This window comes from Pan paniscus, chromosome 3, assembly GCF_029289425.2.
Source record: "Pan paniscus chromosome 3, NHGRI_mPanPan1-v2.0_pri, whole genome shotgun sequence".
Lineage (NCBI taxonomy): Eukaryota > Metazoa > Chordata > Mammalia > Primates > Hominidae > Pan > Pan paniscus.
The window spans coordinates 157,953,483-157,977,163 of record NC_073252.2 but is presented as its reverse complement, the minus strand read 5'-3'; the positions used below and the strand labels follow the sequence as shown (position 1 = coordinate 157,977,163).

General features: G+C 34.3%; 1 pseudogene; it reads right to left on the bottom strand.

Annotated features, from left to right (window-relative positions):
• Nucleotides 1-23,200, bottom strand: part of LOC129397698 (uncharacterized) — a 143,919-nt pseudogene extending 120,719 nt beyond the window's left edge.
• Nucleotides 23,201-23,681: the final 481 nt, after the last annotated feature.

The window sequence follows — 23,681 nt, the reverse complement described above, 5'->3', positions numbered from 1 at the left end:
CAAGACTAAACCAGGAAGAAGTTGAATCTCTGAATAGAGCAATAACAGGCTCTGAAATTGTGGCAATAATCAATAGCTTACCAACGAAAAAAAAGTCCAGGACCAGATGGATTCACAGCCGAATTCTACCACAGGTACAAGGAGGAGCTGATACCATTCCTTCTGAAACTATTCCAATCAATAGAAAAAGAGGGAATCCTCCCTAACTCATTTTAGGAGGCCAGCATCATCCTGATACCAAAGCCTGGCAGAGACACAACAAAAAAGAGAATTTTAGACCAATATCCCTGATGAACATCAATGCAAAAATCCTCAATAAAATACTGGCAAAACGAATCCAGCAGCACATCAAAAAGCTTATCCACCATGATCAAGTGGGCTTCATCCCTGGGATGCAAGACTGGTTCAACATACACAAATCAATAAATGTAATCCAGCATATAAACAGAACCAAAGACAAAAACCACATGATTATCTCAATAGTTGCAGAAAAGGCCTTTGACAAAATTCAACAACTCTTCATGCTAAAAAGTCTCAATAAATTAGGTATTGATGGGACATATCTCAAAATAGTAAGAGCTATCTATGACAAACCCACAGCCAATATCATACTGAATGGGCAAAAACTGGAAGCATTCCCTTTGAAAAATGGCACAAGACAGGGATGCCCTCTCTCACCACTCCTATTCAACACAGTGTTGGAAGTTCTGGCCACGGCAATTAGGCAGGAGAAGGAAATAAAGGGTATTCAATTAGGAAAAGAGGAAGTCAAATTGTCCCTGTTTGCAAATGACATGATTGTATATCTAGAAATCCCCATTGTCTCAGCCCAAAATCTCCTTAAGCTGATAAGCAACTTCAGCAAAGTCTCAGGATACAAAATCAATGTGCAAAAATCACAAGCATTCTTATACACCAATAACAGACAAACAGAGAGCCAAATCATGAGTGAACTCCTATTCACAATTGCTTCAAAGAGAATAAAATACCTAGGAATCCAACTTACAAGGGATGTGAAGGACCTCTTCAAGGGGAACTACAAACCACTGCTCAATGAAATAAAAGAGGATACAAACAAATGGAAGAACATTCCATGCTCATGGGTAGGAAGAATCAATATCTTGAAAATGGCCATACTGCCCAAGGTAATTTATAGATTCAAGGCCATCCCCATCAAGCTACCAATGACTTTCTTCACAGAATTGGAAAAAACTATTTTAAAGTTCATATGGAACCAAAAAAGAGCCCGCATTGCCAAGTCAATCCTAAGCCAAAAGAACAAAGCTGGAGGCATCACACTACCTGACTTCAAACTATACCACAAGGCTACAGTAACCAAAACAGCATGGCACTGGTACCAAAACAGAGATACAGATCAATGGAACAGAACAGAGCCCTCAGAAATAATTCCACATATCTACAACCATCTGATCTTTGACAAACCTGACAAAAACAAGCAATGGGGAAAGGATTCCCTATTTAATAAATGGTGCTGGGAAAACTGGCTAGCCATATGTAGAAAGCTGAAACTGGATCCCTTCCTTACACCTTATGCAAAAATTAATTCAAGATGGATTAAAGACTTAAATGTTAGACCTAAAACCATAAAAACCCTAGAAGAAAACCTAGGCAATACCATTCAGGACATAGGCATGGGCTAGGACTTCATGTCTGAAACACCAAAAGTAATGGCAACAAAAGCCAAAATTGACAAATGGGATCTAATTAAACTGAAGAGTTTCTGCAGAGCAGAAGACACTACCATCAGAGTGAACAGGCAACCTACAAAATGGGAGAAAATTTTCACAACCTACTCATCTGACAAAGGGCTGATATCCAGAATCTACAAAGAACTCAAACAAATTTACAAGAAAAAAACAAACAACCCCATCAAAAAGTGGGCAAATGATATGAACAGACACTTCTCAAAAGAAGACATTTATGCAGCCAAAAAACACATGAAAAAATGCTCATCATCACTGGCCATCAGAGAAATGCAAATCAAAACCACAATGAGATACCATCTCACACCAGTTAGAATGGCAATCATTAAAAAGTGAGGAAACAACAGGTGCTAGAGAGGATGTGGAGAAATAGGAACACTTTTACTCTGTTGGTGGGACTGTAAACTAGTTCAACCATTGTGGAAGTCAGTGTGGCGATTCCTCAGGGACCTAGAAGTAGAAATACCATTTGACCCAGCCATCCCATTACTGGGTATATACCCAAAGGATTATAAATCATGCTGCTATAAAGACACATGAACACGTATGTTTATTGCAGCACTATTCACAATAGCGAAGACTTGGAACCAACCCAAATGTCCAACAACGATAGACTGGATTAAAAAAATGTGGCACATATACACCATGGAATACTATGCAGCCATAAAAAATGATGAGTTCATGTCCTTTGTAGGGACATGGATGAAACTGGAAACCATCATTCTCAGCAAACTATCACAAGGACAAAAAACCAAACACCGCATGTTCTCACTCATAGGTGGGAATTGAACAATGAGAACACATGGACACAGGAAGGGGAACATCACACTCTGGGGACTGTTGTGGGGTGGGGGGAGGGGGGAGGGATAGCATTAGGAGATATACCTAATGCTAAATGACAAGTTAATGGGTGCAGCACACCAACATGGCACATGTATACATATGTAACAAACCTGCACGTTGTGCACATGTACCCTAAAAGTATAATAATAACAAAATTTTAAAAAAAGAAAAAAAAATAAAGACAAGTAAATTTGAAATATTTATATTTTCAACTTTTCATTCACATAAAAAGAACTTGCACATATTTTGAAAATTAACTCATCCACAGTAATTTTTGGGTTAGTAGGTGGAGAGATTTTTAAATAATCACCAGAAGGAAATGGACTCATTAAAATGTTCTTAAATCAGAAAATGACATGATTATAATGTTTTCCTAGAAAAACAAATATGGAGGTAATGTTTCTTGTGGTAAATAGGGAAAATGAATGAATGACAGTTCATTAGGAAAAAAAGGGGGGAAATGAAGCGTGAAGTTATTGAAAAAGCAAGATAATGTAAAACAGGCTCAATCATAATGTCTGATTTAATATCAGAAGGAGGCAGAAGGCAATGCAATGGATTAACAAAGATATTTTAGCCTTGATAACTGGAAGAACAAGCATAACTGATGGAAGGAACACAGTAGAGGAAGTGGTGAAAGAATAACAGATTCAATTTTAAGATTTTTATACTTGAATCAGGGTCAGGGAATCTGAATGCAGAGTTATGGTAGAAACTAGAGATATATAACCAGATCTCCAAAGAAGACGGGTTGATATATGTCTTCCACTGCATTGCACCCCTTTCACACCCACTTCCAGTGTCCCCTTCAATATGTCTGAAATTCTGGGGAGGAGTATGAGCTGGAGACATAAATTTAAGAGTCATGTCTCCAGTTGATACATTTCCTCCAAATTTCAGACACCAAGTAAATGCTGATTATATTAACATGATATTTCAAAGTTAACTCGAGGTCCTGGTGTTCAAAACAGAAGTCATCTGTCCCCCAAATTTATTATGCCAAGAATTCTCAATCTCTATTTATGGGACCACCCCTTTTTCAGCCTGTCAAGTGAGACACTAAGAAAGCATGACTTCTCACTCCCTACCTCCCACACATAACTTGCTGAATTTACATCCTAACTCATTCTTCTTTCAACCTGCCACTTAAGGACTCCTACCACTCCCTTCTTTCAGATTTCTGTCATCTTTGCCCTTGTCTGCAAAAGAAAGCTAACTGACAACAATATATGTATCCCACACTTGAACCCTGAGCTGAGTTCAAAGTAGCCCTTTTCATACATACACATACCCCTCGGCCATTTGAAATCTTATTATGGCTCATTTTCTCAAGATAGAAATACTTTTAGATTGCCCAACCAAGAAATTTCTTTTAATATATAACCATCTTACCATAAATCTATAGGGCATTTATTTGTCTCTTTTATGCATCTTTCTGTTAGTGTTTACCTCAAAATGGGATATATGGCAAAGTTCTGTAATACAAATAAAAGTGACTTTAATTTAGCAATTTTCCTTATTCATTTTCCACTGTTTTAAAAATAATGTTTCCTTCTTTAGAGATACTCATGAGAGAGCAAAGCAGAGGGCATCGGATTTAAGCACACACATGTGTATACATATTTTAACAGATTACCAATTATTTTAAATTATTCTTACTACTCATTATTAGGACAAATATGAGGAGCAATACACCTTCAAACAGCTAAAACCATACAGAATATTGATACTGTTTCTTCTAAATAGAAAAACGCATTACTAGAAAACAATACTTTTTAAGGTAGATTGAATAAAACTCAAGGATAAAACATTTGTGTAACTTTTTTTTTCAAATTAATGTTATTCAAGAACATAGCTGACATTTATTTTAACAAATAATATCATAAAATAGTCTAATCAGTTCCTCTTAATCTTATTTTGTAATTTAAACTATTTAATATTTTATACTTTCTATAAACAAAAAGTAAAACTGCAGGCTAGTCAGTGGATTAATTTGTGCTTATGAATTTTAAATTTCCCCTTTATCAAATACATGAGAAATATTGATCAGGATTTGTCTCATTAAAATATTCAGTTTGAATATAATTTTACTTTTTGCCTTGGTTATTTATTAAACTTTACAAAACACTTAATGTATTTGATTAATTGTGTATTCATTATAATTATGTTATCTAAATCCCAAAATATATGTAATGCTTCATGACTTTCTTGCAAGGACAAAATGAAAATGCAAAATTCTGAATGTTAATAAAAACCTGTCACATATTTTTTTTCAACCTGAATTGTGGTAGATATCAAATCAATGTGGAATTTAGATTCTATTGCCTGCATTTTTAAAAATGGTGTCACAGTTTTACTTTTCAATGTCAACATTTACAACATGCCGAAAATTACATGCATGAGAACTATGTGAAACCTCAATGAAAAACTTCAGATGAAACTTACAAATATGTAAAAGGGAGCATGGATTTTCAAAAGTTTATTAAATGCAATATGAGTAAACACAATTCAAAACCTTAAATGAGCTCTGAGTATAGACATTTCTTTGCATTTAGGATTTTACCTGTGTAATTTCATAAGAACTGCTAACTTCCAGGGAAAGCTGTTTTACAACTCCCCTCAGGAAATTATTCCCAAGGTATTTAAACCTGTCAGCAAATTATCTTCTCCAGTGACTCATGTTAAGATTTAAATCAAATTATTCTTCTATTTTCATTAAAAATAAATACTATTAAATTTTTTCTATAAAATATCCCAGTATACACATACAGAATTCATTCCTTGTGCTTACTTTTTCAACCCCTTAATTCATTTATCTGGTTAAATCAAACTCTTCAAGCATCACTAAGAAATCTATGTAGCAAAATTGAAATCCCATTACTTTCTACTTGAAAGCAGTATATAAGATTTTGAGCTTTTGTAATGCCAGATAAAGCTTAAATGAGGTTTTAAGACCAGATTACTGTTGTAGGTGAAATCCTGACTGCCTTTGAAGTAGAGCTTACTATTCTCTCCACCTACATGAATGTGCATTTAGTTCACAGAGGAAAACACTGATTTATTAATTAAAATGGTTTATAAACTCCTTGTTAACAGTCAATTTACAAAAGAAAGAAAGCATTTTCTGGGAATACAGAATAAGCTATTTGAACACAAAGCACTGGTGACCTTCTAAAACACTAGCAAAGTGAAGTTGGTATCTTCATTTGCATAGATCAAACTATCACTGAAAAAAAAAGAGCTTATATATTAGAAACATGAGACAAGTTAAACAACTTTTAAAAATAACATCTTAGTGAACCCCAGGTTAAAATACTGATACTAAGGAACATTTTAAAACAATATGTTTCAGGATCCAAACAGATTCAAGGTACATAAGGAGATTTAAAGATTCTGGGATAGTTCCACAGCATTATAGCACCCTCCCACCACACATACCCTTTTTATAAAGACTTTATCTTCCAAAATACTTGCTTAGGAAGGAAGAATTCTCAAATATATGGGAAAATAAGTTCCATTTGACCTGGATTTCTAAATAAGATCAACAACTATGTCAAAAGCATTTTGATTAACTTTTGTAATTATCTGATAATCATAAAGTCCCTGATACAAAAGAGAATAATACGCCAGAAGATCAAATGTACTACCAGAAATATTGAATTGTTGGTAAACAGCAGTTAGCCTCATTTGCTGTTTAAACTTATTTATACTTATTTAAATTGAGCTCAATTCTTATATATCATCTAGTGTCTAGCTACTATTGTTCTGCAACAGATAACCCCAAAACAGTGGCTTAAAACAATAGTAGTTATTTTCTTATTGTTTCTTATGGTTCCGATGCTTGACTCGGCTCAGCTAGGTGGTTCTTGACTCAGGAATTTTCATGCAGCTACAGTAGATGATGTCTGGTGCTCATGTAACTACAGAGGCTTCCTCCCTAGTGGTGGATGCTGTCAGCTGGCACGTCTTCCGCAATCATCAAATAGGACCTCTACTTGCAGCTACTTCAAGTGGCTGCCTGGCTTCTTTATAGCAAGGTCAATGTGCTTCAAGAGAGCCAGAAAGAAATTATATAATGTCTTTCCTTCCATAGTCACAAATCCACCAAGATTCAAGAGGAAAGAACAAAAATCCCCACCTCTTCAAGGGAGGAATATCAAATACATGTATTTGAGGGACTTGTAATAAATCAACAAATTATTCACATTCCTCCTATATTAAAAAAATCAGGAATCCAGATGAGGTAACATTTACTTGTCATCTTACATAATGCAAAATCAATTCATATGCCTAATAATCTTTCCTTCCAAACAAGGATTTTGACCTCCTGAGAAAGCTGCAGCTTTTAGCCAATTAAATTGATGTAATAGTGACAGACGGAATTAAGACCTAGGACTCATCTAAAGTCTCATCCTATCATTGTCACCAGACACGGTTTGAGGTCCACGATCTTGTCATTTAAATCAAATCCAAGATGAAATGAGGCTGATGGTTTGGGTTTGCTGAGAACAACTCCCCTGACAATATTCCTCTCAACTTAACAGCCTATGAACTAAAAAAGACAAGTTATCTGCCCTATGCAAACTTCATATACAATAGTGTCATTATAGTAATAGACACTGCTATTCAAAAAGTGGGAACCAGAATGAGTGCAGCAGTTACTGGCGTGCGGCAATTCAGAGACCTAGCTGGGCACATATTGCTAGATTTTTTTTTTTTTTTTGTATTTTTAGTAGAGATGGGGTTTCACTGTGTTAGCCAGAATGGTCTCGATCTCCTGACCTCGTGATCCACCCGCCTCGGCCTCCCAAAGTGCTGGGATTACAGGCGTGAGCCACCGCGCCTGGCCTCCGCTAGATTTTTTTTATAGGGCCCTAGTACTGTTCCCTGGGAATGATCCTCCATGGCTCTTGGCTTCATTTCTGAGCTGTTGATTCAACACTTTGAAACAACTATCTTTTCTTCATAAGAAAACCAAGCTTGCAGCTGGGTACTCTTCGCAGCTTACTCAGTGTCCAGAAATGTTGGAAGTGCAAAAATTTATTTTAAACCTGTACACTCTATTTTCTTTTAAGTCCATGTTGGCAGTGTTTCCAAAAGAAACAATATCTTAAAAACTTTGTGTGTTTTCTATCAATCTTACTGGAGTTCACTTCTTTATGCAAAATAAAAAACTATCAATTGATACCACACATGCCGTTCTTCACTGGGGCTCCAATAAAACGTGCAGGACAACGTCCTCGAGATTCTTAGAGGTTCTGATGTTAATGAAGAGGATTTGCAAGACATGCCCTTAAGAGCCTTATATCTTTCTAAAAGTTTCTATGAGGTACCACCTTATATTTCTCTGAGGTCTTCACAAAGCACCTAACAGTCCTACTCTGGATGTGGCATGGAACGCGTTTTATTATTTTTTTTTAACTTGAAACATATGTACCATCTAAAAAGCAACGAGAAACACTTTAATGTTTTTAATTGAGCAAACTGTATCTCTTGTACAAATCTTTTCAATATTTTTTGAAAACTGCAGAGTTCCTTTTTTTAACTTTCCTCTCTCTTCTCACATTTGAGTATAGTCAGCTAGAAAGTCAAGTGGTACCTTTAAGAGTCTGCCTGAAAATCAGCGTAGTTGTGCTCTCAAGTCCTTTAGTTACATTTCCTATTTTCATGTTACCACACATGTCAGCGTTACCAAATTCTTTGCCAAATGAGGGTCTTCTTCTAGTTTTACAGAATATTTTGTTATCTTCCTTCAAGCCCCCATATACTCCTGATGCCCTTTAGACTTCTGCTTACCCTCTCTTCACAACCCTCAACTTTCCCCGAAACACTCCTGGATACCTTTCACTCTTGTCTTGTTCCAAAGCCAATGACACGAGTTGTGCATTTTTGTTACAGCACTTTCAAATACAAAAACTGGTTTAGTTACTATTGCTTAGTAACAGATCACCCAAAAAAAGTAGTAACGTACATTTTATTATAACCTTTCATATTCCTAAGGGTCGAGTGGGTTCAGCTAGGTGATTCTCACCCAGGATCTCACAAGTTTTATAGTCAGGTGGACGCTGGGCTGGCTTCGCCACAAAGTTCTCTCCCTTCACTTATCTTGAAGTGATGCTGACTATCATCTGGAACCCCATCTAGTGCTATTGGCTGGAGCATCTCTATATGGCCTATTCATATGGCTGCTAGGCTATCAGAGGTTGAAGGCTGTGTTTTAGTGTGAACTTTCAAAAATCATCGGGTAGAAGCTCTATCTGATTTAGCCTCTGAAGGCATTCAGCATTTCTTCCTAAATAGTCAAAAGTCCATCCAGATTCAAGGGAAGGAAACATAGATTTCACCTTTTGATGGGAGGAGTGTCAAAGGATTTGAGGACATTTATGACTTAACACTACAGTCGGCATATGGTAAACTACTTTCAAACTCTAACATATGCTCTCAGTCCATTTTCATACGATAAAGAGATGCTTTGCTTACTAGAAAAAGAAACTCCAGAAAATTTGATTTTGAAATAATTTTTTAATATACAATTGTTAGTGGTTATTCTTGATGAAAGTGAAGGTACTGAGTTATTAAAAAGCCTGGCCAATATGGTGAAACGCCGTCTCTACTAAAAATACAAAAATTAGCCAGGCATGGTGGTGCACACCTGTAATCCCAGCTACTCAGGAGGCTGAGGCAGGAGAATCACTTTAATCCAGAGGCAGAGGTTGCAGTGAGCCAAGATCACACCACTACACTCCAGCCTGGGCAACAGAGCAAGACTCTATCTCAAAAAAAAAAAACAAAACAAAACAAAACAAAAAAAAAACAAATGCGTGTAAGAGGAACTTCTAGACTGCTATATCTGGGTATAGGTTAAACAGGTGCATTCACTCTGCGAAAATGTATGAAGCTTTACCTTTGGAATTTGTGCATATGTATACATAGATAAAATATTTCAATCAAAGCTTGCACTTAAAGATTATATAAATATATCTTACTTTCCTATGAACATTCACTACAATATTAAACATTAATTCCTTGGTTAAAAAAATCCCAAAGAAGAAGAATCATAATTGTGTCTAGTTAGAGTTTAAACTAATGAATAGTTTAATAACTGGCCTGGTCCTAAAATTATTTATATTTCTGTGTATTCTGAAAGTTGTAGCACATAATCAGTTAACTATTTTAAATGTAATATTTAATAATTTTAGAAAATATCTCTGATGATTAAAAAATGTGCAAGCACACAAAAATTATATACTAGAATTATCCAAACATACTTATATCTGATTGAAGCAATTTAATATTGCATCACGAAATCAAAACCTATTGTTTCATATTATAGTTGTTAAAGAAAAGCTTTTTATAAAGTGAAAGAAATTTATACTGGTTTTGGATTTTTGCCACCAGGATATTCCCCTGTCTGAAATAAAAAAATTGTAAAATGAGCCAGCTTTTACTAAAGGACTATAGCTCAAATGTGTTTGAATAGCCTTCTGCTTTTCCATTCGCTCATGTTATATATCTTATAGTGATTTTCACAATAACATCCCACATAAACCCACGAGTTAGTCATAAGGTGCACCCATAATAAATCTGGAAGGCAGATGGCAAACATTGCTCTTCTGACTTTGATCACTTTAGTTCTTCTTTTGTCTCTGCTTGGAGCTCTTTTATCTAGACTTCTTCAAATGTTAAGAAAAAAAGTATTAGGTTTTTTTCTAGCACTTTTAATTTTAGCTTCTTACATCCAGCCTCAGGATTTATAAACACTTTAACAATAAAATGTCTCAGATTATAGACTAAGACTTGGATCATAGATGCCTTATAAGTAACAGATTATCAGCTATTGTTCATATAATGAGAGCTGGATAAAATCAAGATAAGTATATATCTTTAAAAATCATGTTGCTAGATGTCTACATACCAATTTGATATTTTTAAATTTTAAGGAAAGTAAGAAATTGTTGTGCCACATATAGTACTAAGGTCTATCTGGTGACATAGCAGGAAAATAATAGGTAACTTTAGCTAGGATATAGTATACAAGGCTAAAGAAATCAGATAGGTAAGTTTAAGTGTAGTCAGAATATAGTATATAAGGCTAAAGGAATCAGGTAGATATCTTAAATAAAAGGAAAGTTAATGAAACCGAGAAATTTCAGAATTATCTAGATATTTTTAAAAGACATCCCATACAGGTAAAAAGTTACAGAGAATTTTAAGGTCTCAAGTGTCAAGATAGAAAAAATCCACATCTTAAAAAAAGGGGGAGTAGATATTGGCACCCATGAGCAAAAATAATAAAATGTACTGACCCATTTTAATATTTCCTGCTGGGCTCATAAATAGAAACAGAATACTAGATGATAGTAGTTCTTTCACATCTTAGAAATTTTCATCTTAGTCCAGAAAAATGATCCAGCTCTAATTTTTTAAAACTATGTAATTCTTTAGTTTATTCATCAGCTGTCATTGCAGTAACATGACATGAGAAAGCATCCCAGCACCCAGTGGTTTAAAACGGTGCAACACTATTCTCATGGGTATATTGGGGTGGTTACGTGTCGACCTGTGGTGACCACACACCACACATTGCAGATCTAAGAGCTTTCATCTGATCTACATGTTTCTCTTCCTCCTTAGACCAGTAGTCTAGCTAAAGCATGTTCTTCTCCAAGTAATTGCAGAAGCATAAAAGGAAGTCCCAATCATAATGAAACATTTAAAGTCTCAACTCATGTCCCCTCCACTAGCAGACAGATTATTAACCAAAGCATGTCATATGGCAGAATTCTAATTCAAAGTGTAGTGAAATAATCCACTGTTTGTGAGAAAAACTGAAAATTCACAGAGCAAAGGAAGTGGATATAGGGAAGAGTAGAGAATGGGGGCCTTAATTCAATCTACAACCATGGTTCCATCTTAGAAATGAGCACTTTTTCAGTGGAGAGTATTCTAAGTCTAGTTTTAAGTTCCTTTTAGGTTTCATCAACCCAAGATGGATCCAAGATTAAAATGGGAACTTCTAAGACATTAAAAGGAAGATGATTAATTCACATTAATACCCGTATCTAGATCCTGTTTTATGAAGGAAAGATATTCACAAAGTTTTGTAAAATATTATTTTTACAAATGCATCTCAATTTAGAGAACATCTATCAATGTTACAAGTACATACAAAGTGTTCAAATGTTTATTCATTCATCTATAAGCTCACAACGTGCACATAATATGGCTGTAATATACACAAATAAATATATTTGCTAATTAAAATGATATATTCTCGAGTCACCTACTCTTTTTTAAGTACAAATACCACTGCTTTTTAATTACAGTCTGTTTTTCTAGTGAAAAAATACCACAAATATGCTTAATAAATATGCCACAAATAGTTGCCAGTTATATTGGGCTATAAATCTTATTAAATTCTTAAAAACATTTTTAAATGCAAATCTTTGTTATTTTGTTTTTCTAACTGTGTAGTAGATAGTCATCCTCTGCCAGTGCCATCATACCAAGGAAAGCAACACTTTAATAGTCTATGTTCCTGCCGCCAAATCAAAATACAGCCAATATTTTTTTGGCCAAGTACACAACATGCCAATTGTTTCTACTGTTACCAAACTACTCCTTAATTATTACCTTTTTAAAAAAATAATGCTCAGTCTTCTAGGCATGTAAGAAATTTTAAATTAAGAATCTATACATCAGTAGGTTTAAATTATTTTAAACAGACAGATACAATTCTCCAAGAACCAATGATTGATTGTTTAATCACTCTGCTAGTCCACAGGCAGCATTTGATTATGCTGCAATACCTTCTTACAGTGCTGCTGATCTGTGACTATCATTACTAATAGCATTTCTCCAGAATAAAGCAGATCCACTTCCTTCATTGACAGTATTCCTCAGGAAAATCTTGTCAAATGCACTTTGCTAAAATTAAAAAGAGAATAAAAAACTCTGCACAGAGCAGGTGGTGTCTACTCAAGGAAAGAATTCTATTTTTATGCTTCTAATATGCATTTCTCCTTTCCTAAATGTGCAATGTAGTTGCAGTGGAAGATGAAGTAAATCCTAAAAGGAAATAAAACCAGAGGTACCAGTCCCACATAGCATGCATTCAATTTATAATAATTGTTCCCCAGTTTGCAAGCTTGAATATTTGCATCTGACTTTAAGTCAGTGGTTTTCTAGTTTACAAAACCCTGGGTTTTTTTTTTTTTTAACTCTAGTATTCACAAAGATGTTAAGGCTCCCCCTTAGCATCTTTAAGTACTTGAATAAGTCAGAAAAGTATAGGCTTTTCCTTGGGTAGCAAACAACCCCATATCTCAGTGGCTTAATGTAAGCAAAGTTTATTTCTCACTCAAAAAAGCCCAAGAAGGCTGTCCTCAAGCAGGAGGAATAAAGTTCACTTCAATCTTGTGGCTCTGCCAGCTCAAAAAGACTTTATCAAGATACCTGCTTCAAAGAAGAAAAATTGAAAAATTACATAGGGAGTTTCTATTGCTTCAGGCCAGAAATGACAAATGTCCTTTATGCTCAAAATCTTTCATCAAAAATAGTCAAATGATCTGCCTAACAAGCTAGTAAGTGTGGTTTTCCATGTGCCCAAGCAGAAGCAATACAAAGCAAAATTCAATAAACATTTTTTTTTTTTGGTCACAGTACTCAAAACACTCCTCTTGATATAAACTTTAGTGTAGCAAAATAAAAACAAGAACAGGATGCCCAGGTTTACTGAGTAATTTGACTCTATTTCAATTTCCTTGGATGCTAAATTAATATGCCCCATATTAAATTAAGTGATCTTTGGCTTTTCTGTAATTTTATAATATCCTACTCCTGGAAAAGAAGTGCTCTTATTTTATCTTGTATGATTATCATTAGCCTTTAGAGATTGACTAGTGCCATATATCTCAAAAGCAGGGTTAGCAGGATTTGAGGAAGGAGCACATTATCTTAGTTTAGCAATACAATGGCAATGGTAAGATTATTCAATTCTGTATTTTCCCATATGAATTGCATAAGAGAACAAGCGTAGACTCATGACCAGAGCATTAGAAAAAAATCATCTTTCAACATCTATACTTTTATAAGAGTGACAGAGTAGTAAGCTGATAAATTTTGACTTAAATTACCAACACCTGAGCATATTTAGAAGCTCTTCTTATTTTAATCCCAACTTCCTTCTTGTCTGTATGGAAGCCTGATAGATGCATAGTAGAGTCATGATGAGAGAGTAGAAAGAATATGGAGTTTGGTATAAGATAAGCCGTTTCTTGAAACATAATGTTTCATTCGCCACTTTAATAAGCTAGTGTTTTCCATACGATGTCAACATTGATGTGGTTAAAATTCTAAACTCACTGAATTTATAAACAAGCAGTACGTATATTTAACATTGCAATATAGGAATTATACTAGCAATTCTCTGCCCAATAAATTAAATCATAACGTAGCTCACATTCCAATCAGAAATTTTTTTAATTTAAAAAAATGCTAAAATGTCTTTCTTTGGCACTGGCCAACAGCATAAACAGGTACACAAAACTAATGTTATACAGTTATGCTGCAATAGCAAGAAATCAAAATTTGATTGGTTAAAATATAAATTAAGCAAGCAGTATCTAGTAGACCACATTGAAGGGAGAATTCTATAATCAATTAACAGAGACAATTCAAAAGAGACTGTAAATAAATGCATATGTTAAGTGAGAGGAAGAGGCTGGTAAAAGGGAGAAAAAAATCAAACTAATCAAAGAAATATGTAGAATAGTCTTTACTAATTACTAAGAAAAGAAGCTGAATGTTGATGCAGAGCCCATTGTATACTTTGCCAGTTATAGTTACTGAGGTCAACTAAGTAAAATGTATATAATTACATATGGCATAGATCCAGTCTTTCTCAACAAATATACAAATGTTTGTACTTATTCATATATATAAGATCCAAATTTAAAGAACTCAATCAAGTATTGTTATAATCAGATATCTCACCTTAATATTAAGTAAATAATTTTAGGCAATAAACATAGGAAAATGATATGCATAGCAATCTTTACAAACTACCATCTTAATAAGGCTATTGTCTCTTAGGTTTATTATATGTTGCCATTTCCTGAATTTTCTGCACTCCTCTAATATGTAAATACTTTCAGATATCCTTTTGGAGTTCTTTTCATATGACTTAGAGTGTAGGGTGGTACTCAGGTTTAGTCCTTAGATCTCTTCTCTTTTCCTATTTTTTCATTCCCAAACTATAGGCTTTTTTGTTTCATAGCTTTAAAAGCAATCTATATGGTAGCTCACAAATTTGTATTTCCTTCTTATTTTCTTCTCTTAACTCTGGATTCAAGTATCTAATAGTTTATCAGATAATTTCTTCAATAACTAAAAGCATCTCAAATTCAACATCTTTAAAATTGCAATTCTTATTTCCACACTATCATCAAACATTTTTCCCCAGCCTTCTACTCTTCGACAAATGGAAACAATCTTTCTGGTTCGTAATGCAAAACAAACCTTGGAGCCATACTCCAATTGGTATGTTTGTTTCTCTTTTTTTTTTCTGACAGTCTACATCCAATTCAAATTTCAACTTTAAAAATAGATTCAGAATCTTACAACTGCTAATGCTACTACTGTAGTCTAAGCCAGTCATGTCTATACATATATACATACATACATGATTGCAATTGCCCCAACTTATACATCCAAAACCATGCCTGGTAAATTGTAAGTACGCTGTTCCTACCCAATTATTCATTTTTTTATATATTTCCATTTTTTCTATTGATTTCATCTTTGGGCCCTCAGTTCTTTGCAAACACTCACATTCATATTTATAGACCACTGCCTCTTTTAGTAAGAACCAAGATAGTACAGTAGTTATACACATCACTGGTTTCACAATAACACACCAATACTAAAAGAAACATGTTGACAATGCTAAAATTACATGTTGAGCATCTGCCTCACTATGGATTATGCTGTATTTGCTTTCTGACAAAAGGTAATGTTAGAAAATATCTAACATTGTTTTTCACAGATTATGAACAAACCTGCTGCTAAATCATAGACAAATTGTGCTCATCAGGAATTAAAAGTGCCATCTGAAAAATTAAAAAATTTTCAAACTACATGAAAATCAATGAAACCAACCATAAAAATTATTACTTGTTGCTTTACCTGGAAACTTGATAAATCAACATTTCCAATGCGCTCAAATACATCTTGTAAAGTTTCCCTGTCAGGAAAAAAATTATCTCCTCAAAATTATCAAGAATTTTGGAGTTTACTTCACTTCATGGAAAAATTATTTTAAATCAATAAGTTTTATATTTAATATAAAAATTTATGTTTCAGATTGATTAATGTGAACATTACAAAACCCAAAAATATTAGTATTAGATTTAAGAAAGTAATCCTTAATTAGTTTAAGTGGGTGGATTATCCTATAGTAACAAAGATAAAGAAGTAAATTTTCATTTGTAAAGGGAACACAGGAAACAACAATTCTGTATATGAAAGCACAGAGCCCAAAACAATTGACAAGAAATATAACAATGATAATTCACCATTTATTGAACAGCTAGTCTGTACCAGGCCTTAATGGCTGCCAAATTATTACCATTATGTCATCTAGTTTTCACCACAGAATTGGAACACACATATATTTAACTTCATAGCCAGTATTCTTAAAAAATCTGCTATATTCACTATCAAAATAATAATACTAACTAAACTTGTGTACACTTATTTCATAATAAGCTTTCCTTTTTTTAATTGGCACATTGTAATTGGACATATTTATGGAATACAATTTGGTGTTTCAATACATATATGTATTGTATTGTATAATAATCAAATCAGGATATTGGACATGATCATCACCTCATGCATTTATCATTTCTTTGTGAAGAGAACATTCAAAAGCCTCTCTTCAAGCTGTTTTGCAATACAGTTGACCCTTGAACAACACGGCTTTGAGTTGTGCAGGGCCACTTATACACAGATTTTCTCCCACCTTGGCCACCCCTGAGACAGCAAGACCAAGTCCTTCTCTTCCTCCACCTTCTCAGCCTACTCAACATGGACAACAAGAATGAAGACCTTTATAATGATTCACTTCCACTTAATGATTAGTAAATGTATTTTCTCTTTCTTATGATTTTCTTAAATAACTTTTTCCTCTAGTTTACGTTATTGTAAGAATACAGTAAGAATACATAAAACATGCAAACGTTATTGTAAGAATACATGAAACATGCAAAATATGTTTTAATTGACTTATGTTATCCGTAAGGCTCCCAGACAACAATAAGCTATTAGTAGTTATGTTTTTGGGGAGTCAAAAGTTATACATAGATTTCAAACTGCACAAGGACTCAGTGCCACTAACCCCCACGTTGTTCAAGAATCAACTGTATACCATATCTTACTGTTAACCATCATGGTGCTTTTGCACAATAGAACACCAGAACTTATTCCTCCTATCCAATTGTAACCTTGCACCCATCTACCAGCCTCTTCTCATCTTCCCCTCCCCAGTCTCTGGTAAATGCTATCCTTCTCTGCTTCTATGATACCAAATTTGTATTTAAATTTTCAATTCCATATATGAGTGAGATTATGCAGTATTTGTTGTTCCATTTCTGGCTTATTTCACTTAACATGTTTTCTTCCAGTTCCATCCACATTGTTGCATATAACAGTATTTCATTGTTTTTTATAAATGAATAGTGTTCAATTGTGTATATATACCACATTTTCTTCAGCCATTCATCCATTTTTGGACACTTAGATTGATTCCATATCTCAGCTATTGTAAATAGTGCTGTAACAAACATAGGAGTGCAGATATCATTTTGACATACTGATTTCATTTCTTTTGTATAAGTACTCAGTGATGGAACTGCTGGATCATATCACAGTTTTATTTTTAAGTTTTGTGACTAACCTTCATACTGTTTTTCATGGTGGTTGTATTAATTTACAATCCTACCAACAGTGTGTAAATGTTTCCTTTTCTCCACATCTGTGCCGCCACTTGTTTTCCTTTGTATATTTGTTTATAGACATTCTAACTGGAGTGAGGTCATACCTCATTGTGGTTTTTACCTGCATTTCTCTGATGATTAGTGAAGTTGAGCATTTTTATGTACTTGTTGGTCATTTGAACGTCTTCTGAGAAATGTCTTTTGAGGTCTTTTACTCACTTTTTATTGGCTTGTTTTTGGTTATTGTTGAGTTGTTTAAATTTTCTATATATTCTTGTCATGAATTCATGTCAGATGTATAGTTTGCATTCCATTCTGTAGGTTGTCTCTTTACTCTGTTAATTGCTTCCTTGATGTGCAGAAGGTTTTTAGTTTGATGTAGTCTCATTTGTCTGTTTTTACATTTGTTGCTTTTGAGTTCTTGTTTAAAAACTTTTTGTCTAACCCAAAGATGTAAGGCATTTTGATCTATGTTTTCTTCTAGTAGTTTCATAGTTGGGTTTTACATTTAAGACTTTAATTCATTTTGAGGTTTTTTTTTTAATATAGTGAGAGGAAGGGGTCTAGTATCATTTTTCTCTTTATGGATATCCAAATTTCCCAGCACCATTTGTTCAAGAGACTATCTTTTTCCCAATGTGTGTTCTTGGCACCTTTGTCAAAAATAAGTTGGCTGTAGATGTGTGAATTTATTTCTGGGATTTCTATTCTATTCCATTGGTCTATGTGTCTATTTTTATGTCAGTACATACTATAGCTTGAGGTATGTTTTGAAGTCAGGTAGTGTGATGCCTCTAGCTTTATTCCTTTTGCTCAGAATTGCTTTGGCTATTTGGGGTCTTTGTGGTTCCATACCAATTTTAGAATAGTTTTTTCTATTTTTGTAAATAATCTCATTGGTATTTAGATCAGGATTGCATTAAATGTGTAGATCAATTTAGGTAGTATCCCATTTTGACAATATTAATTCTTCCAATCCATCAGCACAGAATATCCTTCTATTCATTTGTGTCTTCTTCAATTCTTTTATCAGTATTTTATAGTTTTCAAGGTTGGGATCTTTTACCTCACTGGTTAAGTTTACTTCTAGGTTTTATTTCTTTTTTGTTACTACTGTAAATGGAATTGATTCTTTTTTAGATAGTTTTCTATTAGCATATAGAAATGCTACTGATTTTTGTATGTTGGTTTTGTATCTTGCAACTTCACTGAATTTATTTCATTAGTTCTAAGAGTTTTTCTGGTTGAGTCTTTAGAGTTTTCTATACATAAAATTGTATCATCTGCAAACAGGAACTGTGACTTTCTTCTTGCCAATTTGGATGCTTTTTATTTCTCTCTCTTAATTGCTCTGATTATGACTTCCAGTATTATGTTAAATACAAGTGGTTAAAGTAAGCATCCTTGTCTTGTTTCTGATCCTTGAGGAAAATCTTTCAACTTTTCCTTGTTCTTTATGATGTTGGCTGTGGGTTTGTTATAGATGGCACTTATTGTTTTGAAATACATACCTTCCATTACTAATTTGTTGAGTGTTTTTATCATAAGGGGATGTTGAATTTTGTCTAATTTTTTTGTATCTATTGAAATGAATTTTGTCTGTCTTTTCTGATCTATTTTTAGTTTTGTGAATGTGATACATCACTTAATTAATTTGCCTATGTTGAATCATCCATGCATCCCTGAGATAAATTCCACTTGATCATATTAAATTATCTTTTGGATGTACTGTTGAATTTGGCTTACTAGTATCTTCAAAATTTTTGCATCTGTATTCATTAAGGATGTTGGTTTGTAGTCTTCTTTTTTGAATGTATCTTTGCCTGATTTTGGAATCAGGGTGATGCTGTTCTTGTAAAATGAATTTAAAAGTATTTCTTCCTCTTCAATTTTCTGGAATAGTTTGAGGAGAATTGGAAGTAGTTCTTTTCTAAATGTTTGGGAAACTCAGCAGTGAAGCCATCAGGTCCTGGGATTCTTTTTCTGATTGAAAATGTTTCTATTATTTATTAAATGTCCTCACTCTTTATTGGTCTGTCCAAATTTCTATTTCTTCACAATTTAATTTTGTTATGTTGTATTTATCCAGGAATTTGTCTTTTTCTTTTGTGTTCCCAAATTTGTTGGCATATTCTTGCTCACAATAGTCTCACATGATTCTTTGTATTTCTGTAATATCAGTAATACTGCCTTTTTTCATTCATGATTTCATTTATTTGAGTCTTTTTTTTCCTCTGGATTAGCCTAACTAAATGTTTGTCAATTTTGTCTGTCTTTTAAAAAGCCATTTCTTTCTTTCACAAATCTTTAAAATTGTTTTCAAGTTATTATTTTACTTATTTATGCTTTGAGCTTTACTTTCTACCTTCTACCAACTTTTGGTTTAGTTTGTTCTTGTTTTCCTAGTTCCTTGAGATGCAAGGTTTGGTTGTTTATTAGGAATACATTTTTTTCATCCTTTGATGTTGGCATTTATTGCTATAAATTTCTCTCATAACTACTTTTGCTGTGTCTCCATTTGGTCTGTGGTATAATATAAGTCTGATGTTTCTTTGATGTTTTTCTGTCTAGATACTTGTACATTGTTGAAAGTGAGATATTGAGTCCCCAATTATTGCAGTCAATTTCTTCCTTTAGATCTAATAATATTTTCTTTATAAATTTTTGTGCTCTGGTGTCAGGTACATATATAATTGTTACATTCTCTTGCTAAATTGATCCCTTTATTATTATGTAATGACTTTGTCTCTTTTTACAGTTTTTGATTAAAAGCCTTTCTTATTTAAGTATAGCTACTCCTGATTGCTTTTGTTTTCTGTTTTCATAGAATATCATTTTACAATCGTTCACTTAATCCAGATATCTCTTTAATTGTGAGGTAGCCTCTTGTAGGCAGCATATAGTTGGGTTTTTTTTTTTTAAAAATCTGTTCAGTCTATATTTTGTAATAGGAAAATTTAATCATTTTTCATAGTTTATTATTGATAGAGGCTTACTTTTCCCATTTAATTGTTAATTATTTTTGGATTATTGGATACTTAATTCCTTTCTTCTTTTTTGTTACTCATGTAGTTTGATGGTTTCTTATGTTGCTAAATTTTGTTTACTTTCTCTTTCTTTTTAGTGTATCTGCTATAATCTCCTTCTTTGTGGTAACCATGGGGCTAATGTAATCAGTGTTGTAGATACAATCGTTTAAACTAATAGCAACTTAACATTGGCCATATAAAAACACTCTAGAGGCTCCCCCCAATAACATTTTTATTTTTCTTGCCTTAATTTACCTTTTTGAAATCTATTATGTGTTTCTTACCTCTAATTGCAGCTGTTTGTATTTTTGATCACTTTTACTTTAAACTTTTATAGTAGAAGGTAGCGAGATTTATGTTGCACCATTTCTAAGTTTGATTTGTGAATTTACCTGTCTATGAGTTTTATATTGTCATGCATTTACATATAGTAATTGTTCTTTTGTTTCTAGCTGTAACACTCCCTTAAACATTTCTTGTAAGGCTGGCCTAGTGGTGATGAATTTTCTCAGTTTGTGCTTCTCTAGGAAGGTCTTTATTTCTCCCTCATTTCAAAAGGATAGCTTTGCTGGATATAGTATTCTTAGTTGACAGATTTTGTGTGTGTGTGTGTGTGTGTGTGTGTGTGTGTGTGTGTGTGTGTGTGTATCTTATCCCATTCTCTCCCATCCTAGAAGGATTATCCTAAGAAATTTACTTATAGTCTGGTAAATTTCACATATTTCTCTGGAAGCCTTCAGAATTCTCTTTTTGTCTTTGACTTTTGATAGTTTGATTATAATGTGCCTCAGAAAGAAACTTTTGAGGTTGAATCTGATTGGATATTATTAAGCTTCCTGAATCTGGATTTCATGTATCTGCCAATGTTTGGGAAATTTTTAGTGTTATTTATTATATAGGTTTTCTGTGCCTTTCTCCATCTTTTCTCCCTATGTGAAATCTATAATGTGAATATTTATTTGCCTATGTGACTCATAAGTTTGTATTCTTTCTGCATGCTTTTTTATAATTCTTTATTCTGCTTTATCTAGTCTATTGTGAAGCTCTCAATTATATATTTTCATTTCATTCATCAATTTCTTTAGCTTTAAAATTTCTGTTTGATTGTTTTATGATATCTCTGTTGAATTTCTAATTCAGATTATGAATTGCTTTTCTGATTTTATTGAATTGTTTGTTATCTTGTATCTTGCTGAGTTTCCTTAAGATCATTATTTTCCATTCTTTTTCAGGGTCTTCATAAATATTATTTTCTTTGGTGTGTTACTGAAGACCCCCAAAAAAGATAATACAGAGAGTCCTCATTTTTTCTGTTGGGGGGGCGGTGTCATGTTTTCTTGCTTTTTAATGTTTCTTGTGTCCATACATTGATATCTGCACATCTGGTATACTAGTTGCCTTTTTTGATTTTATTAGTAGCTTATGTAAGGAGATAATTTTTCCTATAGTGGGTCATTGGGGTTGGTTGTGTAGGGGACATTGGCTTTGGTTCTGTACTGACTCAGTAGCCCTATCTCTGTGGAGTTTCTTCAGCTGTAATCCTTGTCAGTGATGTCTGTGATTGCCTCAGTGGCCTAGGCTGTGTGTGTTTGTGATGCCACTGGTGTGGTTTTGCTGGAGGCAGGGGTTCAGAGCTGGATGTCCAGTGCCAGACAACTACAGTCATGAGAGCTGACACAAACTGTCAACATACTCTCTGGGAAAGCTATGGCTGCTGTTGGGCTGGCTATTAGAGGACAGGCATGGGTTCTCATGGGTAGAGAGAGGCAAGGTGGCTCTATCAATTAATAGGTGTCAGAACTTGGACAGGCATGGTTTTGCCCAGTAGCCCTGCAGAGGCCTGAGGAGGTGGGGCTGCTGCAGGATTAGCTGTGAGGTGGTTCACTGCCCTCTGTGAGTGCAGAGGAACCAGGTTGGCACTATAAGGCTGCCCTGGGGTAGGGGTGCCACAGGACCAGCTGTCAAGCCAGTAAGCAGCACCTGTGTGTTAGTGGTGAGGAGCAGCTCGTTTTGTGACACAGGTATATGCAAACATGGTGGTTGTCAGGCTGTTCAGCTGCTTTCCCTCTGTGCAAGCCTGCCTATTACCTTAGGGGGTGGGATACCATGTGGGTTTGGATAGCAGAGTCTCAGTTATTTTATCTGTTCTACGCTTGGGCAAGCAGGGTGGTTGTACTATAGGCATCTATGTGAATGTGGTGGAATGATGGCAGGGCCTCAGGGATAGACAGAGTCAGTTGCTACTGATCCCCATAGAAAGGCACACTCTAGTAGTATATCTAGTTTCAAACAATGCCCAGCCATAGCTGCCTAGGTTGCAAGAGTGAGAAGGTGTTCAAGGTAGGCTCTTTCTATGAGGCAATACTGATGCATGGACTCCTAGATACTCCCCAAACTGGATTCAAGGCCAGTGAAGACTGGGTTTCTCTCCTGTAGCATGGACTGCAGGTATTTGTGGCAGCAGTGGGGGCTGCTATGGATCTCCAGCTTACCTTTTACCTATAGGAAGAAGTTCCTCCTGAGTCTGAGCTGATCCCATTTGAGGAGAGAGCATGGCAGAGGGAGAATGACACACTTCTTTCTCTATGGTGCTATCCTGAGCTTCCATGCTCCAAAAAGATACTGCCATTTCTCTGGTGTTTATAAGCGTACTTCTTCAGTCACTCTAGTTGAAATATAGTTGTTTACTCATTGTTTTGGTACATTTTGACTTAAACAGTCAAATGAGATGAGTGCCAGATAACTGTAGTCAGCCATCTTGCTGATGTTACTCTCCCATAATGAGCTTTTCTCATATATTATCTCATTTAGCCCTGTCAATAACTCTTTAAGATATTTAACAGTTTTGAAGATAAGAAAATGGGGTATAGAGAGAGTAAGTATTCTAATTTTATAATTTAAGTGGTACAGCTATTTAACTCCAAAAACCATGCTTGGATTTTATTTTACTGAAGTTTCAAAAAGAGAAGTTATCTGAAATAATAATTGTGAAATTCTGGAGTGAAGAACTAGGCTCTGTTATATCAACCTAGGATATAACATACTCCAGCCTCTTAGAAATAACAAAATATTAATGTCATATTTATTTG